General features: G+C 40.7%; 1 long non-coding RNA gene across 1 annotated transcript in view; it reads left to right on the plus strand.

Annotated features, from left to right (window-relative positions):
- Positions 1–219: 219 nt before the first annotated feature.
- The window catches only part of LOC105524363, a 91,627-nt gene continuing 82,415 nt past the window's right edge, over positions 220–9,431 (plus strand). Inside the window, exons 1-2 of the long non-coding RNA XR_001003745.1 lie at positions 220–293; positions 3,536–3,662. This is a non-coding gene — a long non-coding RNA (uncharacterized LOC105524363). The remainder of the gene's footprint in view (positions 294–3,535; positions 3,663–9,431) is intronic.

Below are 9,431 nucleotides of genomic sequence, written 5' to 3' on the forward strand. Positions count from 1 at the left end.
CTATTAGTGTGCATCAGAAGGAAAACATACAGAACACTCTATTTATAATTCCAGAGATTGACAAGGTATTTAATGAAGCAACCAAGAGTTTTTAGTAGCTACAACCTCCCATGCCCTCCTCCTTCTGTCTGCAGGCTTTCATCTAGCTACCAAGGCTGAAGTAGTGCCTGTCCCACAGAACCGTCACCCCTCAGAACTGAGCCTGGATGTCAGCCGTGGCCATGATGGCTCCGTCTCTTTCTGTCACAGATCATCTTTATAAGCCAGACATGTCAGTGCTATAAACTGATGAGGTAAGTAGTGATTAAGGCTAAGTGGATCTTGTTAATTCAGCAACACTTTAAAATAATTGAACATGAATAAAATGGCAAATTATAATCAAAGTCCTTTGGGAATATATTTGAAAGCTACATAATGCAACAGGAGTTCATCATGACTAATACTATTATAATTAATATTAAATGATAAAATAATGACTGGCTTCTTATTCTTAGCTCAAATTGTCACGCTAGCAAAGGGATGCTTTGGCTTTGACATTGGAGTGAAGGGTGGGGACAAAGGCGACGGAGAACGAAAGCAATCATTTTGTATCACATTTTTTAAAGCTCGGCGTTTTTCCTTCTGAATTGCTTTGTTGGCTGATTCGGTATTTGGACCAGGACATTTTCCATCAAGCTATGATGTTCAAAAAGAACAGAGATGAGGGTAATAGCCTCCTGAAGTGAATTCTGAGGTTTTAAAGCCCAAATGTACAGGAGGCAATAACATGTTTGCTTTAAGAGCTTTTGAGATGTAAGTAGTGACCTTTGTGTTTCCAATAATGTCTGATAATTGAATGTAGACACTGCATATTGGAAAATAAGGTACTTGTAAGGCAAGGATCATATTCAGCTAGCCCTTATAATTGAGGGGCACACTTTATCTGAGATTGTGAGCCCTGCCTCAAAGAACCTCAATAATCATAAGCAGTGGGGGACTGCCACTTTCCATAGCGAGGGCAGTGCAATTCTTGCTGCAGGTCACTCAGAACAGAAATAGAGAAACAAACTGAAGTAGAAGGCGTTTTGCATGACATTGCCCCTGGGAAAATGGGTGGCCACATCAGATTCCTGAAGATGAAGTGAAAATCCGTGATGGTGTTTTTAGTGTACTTTTGAAACTGATTATAATCTAAGACTTAGGTGTTAGAAAAGAGAGGCAGAATAGCACAGAATAAAAACATAAACTTTACAAAAAAATTTTTAAATCACTTACAAAAGTAAAGCCTCTGAGAAACAGATGACTTGGAAGCGGGGAGCCTGTGCAGTTTTTCAAAGGGACGGATGCTTTTTGGCTGTATAATACTGAAGATGGCTTCAGTTCTTCAGAGTAGGAAGTGACAGCTGCAATGATTTGTTTGTTTAATGACAATGATTTACCACTTCCCTGCAAGTTGTTTGTTGCCATGACATATTGAGGTCAAGAGAAATGAGCCCTCAGTTCAAATACAGGTCTCTGTCCTTTAGTGAACCACAGCAATGGAGCTTATCCATTCAGCAATTTTTAACCTCAAGGTATTAATAGTAGTTTCAGCCATGTGTCTCATATTCCATCCACAACCTTTTTGCTGAATGTACTTTAGGTATTACCTTGACTATGGTGTGTTGAATGGTTCAGCTTTCATTTAAACGGAATGGCTGTAGTTGCATGTGGGTTCACTTTAAAGCAACTGAGAAAAGAACTACAATCTCTGTTTTCCAATTTCAGAAGATAACCAACGGAAACACGCCATCTGAAACTCCCATTTACCTGGCTTCTGAAAAAAGAAATATTTCCTACAGATAAAGAACAAAATGTTGTGGTAGATTTTACAAGTCTAAATTCTTCTTTGTAACTAGACTGGGTGAGATGCTTTACACACGACAATTTAAACTTTAGCTTATTCCTTCTTTTTTTTGAAAGAGTGTCATTGTATCACCCAGGTGGGAATGCAGTGGCATGATCTTGGCTCATTGCAATCTCCGCCTCCTGAGTAGCTGCGACTACAGGCATGCGTCACCATGCCCAGCTAATTTTTGTATTTTTAGTAGAGACAGGGTTTCTCCATGTTGGCCAGGCTGATCTCGAACTCCTGACCTCAGGTGATCCACCCACCTCGGCCTCCCATAGTGTTGGGATTACAGGCGTGAGCCACTGTGCCCTGTAATTATCTTCTTGAGTGCTCTCTTCAGCCCTGGAGGTAATCATTATGACCACAGATCATTTCTCCAGATTATTTTGATTGTCTAAAATCTAATGTCTTTACTAACTTTTTATGGGATCTTTGACCTCCTCGGCAGTGTCCTCAATTAATTGGAACATAGTTTTGAGCCGCTGGCTTGACCTCGTAAGGGGTTGTGCTTTTAAGAAACAATGTCAGCCAGGCATGGTGGCTCATGCCTGTAATCCCAGCACTTTGGGAGGCCGAGGCAGGCGGATCAAGAGGTCAGGAGATCGAGACCATCCTGGCTAACACGGTGAAACCCTGTCTCTACTAAAAATACAAAAAATTAGCCAGGCACGGTGGTGGGTGCCTGTAGTCCCAGCTACTCAGGAGGCTGAGGCAGGAGAAAGGTGTGAACCCGGGAGGCGGAGCTTGCAGTAAGCCAAGATCACATCACTGCACTCCAGCCTGGGTGACAGAGTGAGACGCCATCTCAAAAAAATAAAAATAAGAATAAAGAAACACAATGTCATGTTCAATTTAGGTACAGTTAGCAATTCATATTCTGCCTTAGTAAAACATCAAATGTTTCTTTTGTTTGTTTTTGCCTGATAAAACGCTGTGCGCAGAATGGCTAGTTAAGTATAATGATGAACTTTCTATGGTCATAAAGAGTGAAACCTTTCATGAGAACTCATTTAAAATAAACTGAAATGCAACACACCCTTGGCATGGAATATCATATCTTTATATTAAATTTCAAAGACATAATACAAAAGAAAGCCACCATCTCCAGTATGTTGAAATATTTCAACATATTGGAAAATATTGTTGAGCATGGGTTTGTGTTTCTTAAATAATTTTACTAATCACTAAATTAAAATCTCCATAAGTGGTATACAAAAATGAATAAATCTTGTTCAAATAATACATTAAAATGTTTAGAGGAGAAAGGTATTGTGTCATTTTAAGAAAATTCAGATCAGTTTTTATTTTAGTAATTACCTACAAATGACTAATTACATTCAATATGGCCTGAAAAGACCCCAAGCTCCAACTATGATGTACAGAAAACAGAGCTCCAGGTCTGGACTAAAGATGTAAGCAAGCATCAGGGCCCAAAACACAGAAAATGTGGAACTTAGTGTAAATCGAGTATTCTTTTAGAATGCTTAGATGCCCAATTACAAAACTAAGTTCTATGTAGTGCAGTCATGCCAAAATGATCTCTTCCATGCAATGTTCTTTATACTGCAAGTTATCTCCTTCTTTCTATCTCTTAGCAGGTATATGAATAATCAAAAGACTGTCTTCCTCCCTTTTACCTCCCTCCCTATCTCCATCTTTCCTCAGACACCCACAGAAATTAACAGAAATCGAAGGCGTGGAAAGGATCTCAGACAAGCGAATCCATCACTGTTACTGTACAGATAAGAAATGGAGGCCAAATAGGATTAGCAACTTGCTCAGGACTCCACAGGTAATAAGACTCAGAATCCAAATACGTATCTTCTGCTTGCTGGTGCATTGTTCTTTCTTTTATACCACATCATCTGATAGCCTTGCGTTCTCAAGGGCTTTCTATGTTTATTACTACAAGAAACAGGCCGGGCCACGCTGTGTGCCATTACAGCCCCACAGATTTTCCTCGGAGGGTCCTTTGCCATGTGTGCTTCACAACTGGACTCCCCACTGCAAGACTTGGTGGGGGCGGGGGGGACCTGTCACAGGACGGTGTCTGTGGCAAGGCTGGTAACCAGATTTTGATTTCAAGTATCCATTTAATCATTCTTTCAATAAATATTTATTGATCACCTATTGTTTACCAGACACTGTTCTAAATATTAGGCATATAGCAATGGACAAGAACACTGTCTTCATGGATTTGACATTTTCACAGGGAGAGACAGACAGTACACAAGCTAACAGAGAAAGAGAGAGATACATACATACGTACATACATACACACATACATACATAGATGTGAGAGATGGATGATTTATAGATAATAGGTATACAGGTAGAAAATAAATAATGAAAGATAAATAAGAGAGAGATGGATGATAGATAATAGATAATTAGATGAAACAGAGATGAGAAGAGATGGATGATAGATAAGAGATAGAGACAGATGATAGAGAGATTAAAAATGTCAAATGGTGGTAACTTGACAACTCTATGGAGAAAAATAAAGCCAGGCAAGGAATTAGGGAGCTTAAGGAGTGGGGTTGCTATTTTTCATGGGTGCTCAGAAAAGCCTTCAGTGGTAGGGACTCTCCAAGATAACGGAGGAAAAAGTAAGCGAGTCATGCAACACATGGGCTTCTGGGGAGAGATGCAAACCATAACACCTACATTTTAAAGGTATCCCTCTGGCTATGGTGAGACAGACTGTAGAAATGCAAACAAAGAAGGAAGACATCTAACTAAAACGCTATTGCAATTCAGGCAAAAGTTGATGGTAGCTTGAGCCAGTGAGGTAGTGATGGCAATGTTTAGCAGTGGTGGAGTGTTAGATTCATTTTGAAGGGAGGGGCAACAGAACTGGCTGGTGACAAGGATTTGGGATGTGAGTGAGAACAGCCAAAGAGATGCCGACTGACCTTCCAATCGGATATGTCAGATAGGCCACCGGATATAAGAATCTGGAGTTCAGGAAAGAGATTCAGACTACAGCTGTAATGTTGGTTCTCATCAAATTTAAATGTAATTTAGCCATGAAACTGGACAGTGTCACCTGGAAAGTCATGTAATACAGAGAAGGAATCCATGGATTGAGCTCTGGGACAATCTACAGCATAGACATCAGGCAGATGAGGAAGAAACAGCAAAGTAGACTGGGAAGAAGAGGCTATGAGGTAGGAGGGGGAAAATCATGAATGAGTGGCACTCAACATGCCAAGTGCAGAAAGTATTGAGAGAAGGAGAAATTGCCCACCTGTGTCGAAAGTTGCTCATAAAGTGAGTAAGGCGAGAACTGTGGGTTGAACAATCCATTTTGCAAAGAAATGGCTATTAGAGACTTGGCTTAGAAGGGCCTGGGGAGTGGTGGGAGCAAAATCTGGTGTTTCCTGTGTTCTATAGAAAAAGGAAGCATAGGAGTTGGAGACAGAGATGGGATAAATGTCTTCTGATATTACTTCTGATACTACTAGCCATCCTACTAGGATGGCTAAGGAAGGCTTCTTAGAGGAGATGAGACCAAACTGGTCCTAAACTTTGAACAGAACTTTGACAGGTAGATGTCCTAGAAGGAGCAGTGTTTCCAGTGAATTGAATTTTTTTGAGAAAAAAAATTACTGGTTGAAAGGTCAAGATGTGCTAGCATGAAGGACAGCACCTATAGCAATGGTATTAGATGACAAAAGGAGAGGTGTCCTTGGAGGAGTGGAAACACTGGGTGAGAGAGGAGGCCACACTATTGAGTCTGGGTGTTTTCCTGCATGTGGAGGCATGGCATGGACAGTTTAGAACAGGATAGTGACACCATCTGATCTCGGGAAGATATCTCTAGTTCCAGTTCACTGGCTGGAGTTTTAGAAGAGAGGATGACTGCAGAGAAGCCAGCTGAGTTGCTGTCATAACAGCTCAGGGGAGAGATAAAGAAAGGATGAACTAAGGCCTTGGCTGTTGACATAAATCATAAAAAGCAAAGATTGAACAAAGTATTTTGGAGGTTTGAGAGGATTTGTTAACTTCTTGGATATACAGTAGGAAATGGGAAGACATTTGCAACCAAAGTGAGTGGAGATTTTGGTGATGTCATTAGCCGATGCAGCAAAGAGGACCCAATGAACAATGAATTTGGGGTCAGAACATTATAGCCCGACCTGTGCTGCTGAGGAGGTTTGTGCCATTTATTCATTCTCTCTTCTCTCTGACCCTCACTCTTGACTTCAGTTTATTCACACACAAAAGAACGAAGAATTAGAGTCTGAGACCCATTTAGCTGCAGTAACCCATGATTTCAGCTCTAACAATAAAATTTTAGTCTTAGCCTACCAAGTTTGAAGTATCATTAAGAAATGGTACATAAACATTATCAAATACTGCATAGCCATAAAAAAGAATGAAATGTCATTTGTAGCAACATGGATGCAGCTGGAAACCATTATACTGAGCAAACTAATGCAGGAACAGAAAACCAATTAGCACAGGTTCTCACTTATAAGTGGGAGCTAAGCACTACGTACTCCTAGACACAAAGATGGGAACAATAGATCCTGGGGACTGCTTGAGAGGGGAGGAAGGAGAGGGTTGGAAGGCTACCCATTGGGCACTACGCTCACTACCTTAATGACGAGGTCATTTTGTACACCAAGCTTCAGCAGCATGTGATGCACCACGTGATATGGTTTGGCTTTGTCCCCACCCAAATCTCATCTCCAATTGTAATCCTCAAGTGCCAAGGGTGGGAGCTGGTGGGAGGTGATTGGATCATAGCAGTTTCCCCCATGCTGTTCTCATGATAGTGAGTGAGTTCTCATGAGATGTGATGGTTTCGTAAGGGGTTCTTGCCCTTTCATGCTCTCTCACTCCTGCCACCTTGTGAAGAAAGTGCTTTGCTTCTTCTTCACCTTCCACCATGATTGTAAGTGTCCTGAGGCTTCCCCAGCCATGCAGAACTGTGAGTCAATTAAACCTCTTTCCTTTATAAATTACCCAGTCTCAGGTAGTTCTTTATAGCAGCACGAAAACAGACCAATACACCACACAACAAACCTGCATATGTACCCATTGAACCTAAAATAAAGTAGAAAAACATTTTACAAATAAAGTTTTTCTCTCTTTGCATTGTTTTTAAAAAAAAGAAATCAGTATGCAAATATTCAAAGGACATATAGAAAAGGGCTGAAGGAGAACGTCTAAGGGTGGCCAAGACTTAAAGATTTGAGGATCAAGTAGCTGGAGTATAGAAGGATCTCATTTAGGTCCCAGCTGTAGAGGAGAAGCCTGTCACAGTGTCGGCTTTCCGGAGCTGGAAAGGGGTTTATCTCTGGCAACTAGAAACAGCCTGAGTCTCCAGTGGCACTGGGCCACGCTTCCCTTCCAAGGTTCGCAGTCCCTGCCAGTGTACACAGAGTTGCACGGCTTTACGTTGAGAAGCAGAGCCTTCGTTCCTTTACGTATGCTGCTATGAAAGCCTAAGCCCATATACATTTTGAGAGAGAATTAGGCTGAAGCGCTTAAAAAGGAAGCTTTCTCATCAGATTTGCAGATCCAGTCATCTCCTGTCTTACTCATTTTTCAATCTGTTTGAATCCATGCCAGATCTTTCTGCTAACTCTAGCAGGGGACATACCCTTGGAGACATGATGCCTGGAACATAGTAGGTGACCAACAAATATTTGTCGTCTCCTGGTCAGATTGCTTAGAGGAGAATACTGAGATTAGAGAAATTGCTACTTCATCACCTCCTTTTTGCAGGAGGCTGGAAATAAACAAACAAATAAAAAAGGCAACTAGATAGAGGCAAGTCCACACTTCCATTTAATGTTTTCTAGCATACATACATAAAAGATAAACAATAGATCAATAGATTCACAGACTAGAAAGGGAGTTCTTTTTCAGTAAAGTTAAGCACACACACACACACACACATACACAGGCACACACACACAAGTAGACTTATTTCCCAATTCGATCTCTCCTTTAAATCTAATTCCAATATGGAAACACACACACACACACACACACGCACACTTATTTCCTAATTTGATCTCACTTTTAGATCTAACTCCAATATTGATCTAGTATCTTGTATATTCTCTCCAATGTAGTTCCACCCAACCTGTAATTCACATTGAGCCCTCATTAGTCCAATGAGAGGCTGACTCAGAGTTTCCTGCTAGAAACACACCTAAACATTTCTGTTTATTGTGTTGTGCTTATAAAAACAGACAGTCCTGTTGCTAGTCTCTGCTTTCTTATTTCAGCTTTCCACTCCTACTTCTTAAATAAGGACACAATTCTAACTCAATCTTCAAGTAATTTCACAAACAGAAACTGCTGTATAGCTAAGTATGGGTGTGTTGATGAAACGGAACTGGTGGCTGGCAAGAGCAAGCAAGTGGTATTTGGAATGATTGTTAATCATTTCAGGAACCGAATCCCAAATATGCACAAGAAATGCAGCTTAGAGTTGTAAGGTCTAATGGGCAAAAGTGCTCGAAAGGTGAAGTGTGAAAGTTTGGATTGTCTTGTCAAATATGTGTGGCCTTTATAAACCTTATTGGTGAGAAGTTATAAGATTGGAGCAGGGTATGAACATTTGTTGCACACTTAACTGTGCAGCAAGCATTGTACATATTGACTATACGTGTGTGTGTATATATATGTATGTGATATCATTTATTCATTTCACTAATCTTATGTTGAGGTATTGTGATTTTCAGTTTTCAAATGAGAAAACTGAGGTTCAAAGACATTAGTAACTTGCTCGAGTCACAGAATCAAGCCATGTAAATGAGAGGTCCAGTCCTCGTTCAGGGGCGCTGGCCACTGCAGGGCATTTTGGGTGATCTACAGCATCACCTGAAAGCAATGTAAGCTTGCTCCAGGACTTCTTGTCTTCGGGCACTTTGATACTTGTCACGCTACAGCGATTTCCTGGCAGGGAAGAACAATTAGGTTCCTGTGAAATATCCTGGCATCTGTCCATCCTCCATGAATGCAGCCTGACATAACCCCCCCCACACACAGCCATCACAGAAGACACACTGGGTTTAAGGCTAATATCTTCTTTTAATAGTTAATTCTGGAAGCCTACCAAGAACTGCCATCATTTGATTTTGGCATGATTTCATTGATGCTTGTTGCTCATAATTTCATTATTCTCCAGATGTTAACATATTTTTGTGTGCAGCTAATTTTTCTTTCGCCAATTATCTCTGTCAGAATTGTAAGGCAATTATATTTCTGGTTATTTATTTGTATGTATATGTTACTAAAAAGGTAAGCTCCACGAGGGTAGGGAGTGTGTTTTTGTTCAGTGATTACAAATTCATAGCCCCAAAACAGTGCCTGAGGTGGGTGTGTGCCCAATAAATACTTGTCATTTGAATAAATAAGCAAAAAGTGTACCTATAATTTTCCTGTTTTATGGAGGCTATGAAAACAGAAAGGCTGCACATGGAGGCTAATGCCTGTAATCCCAGCACTTTGGGAGGCCAAGGCAAGTGGATGACTTGAGCTCAGGAGTTCAAGAACAGCCTGGGCAACAAGGTGAAACCCCATCTCTACAAAAAAA

This window comes from Colobus angolensis, unplaced genomic scaffold (genome assembly GCF_000951035.1).
Source record: "Colobus angolensis palliatus isolate OR3802 unplaced genomic scaffold, Cang.pa_1.0 Scaffold5, whole genome shotgun sequence".
NCBI lineage: Eukaryota > Metazoa > Chordata > Mammalia > Primates > Cercopithecidae > Colobus > Colobus angolensis.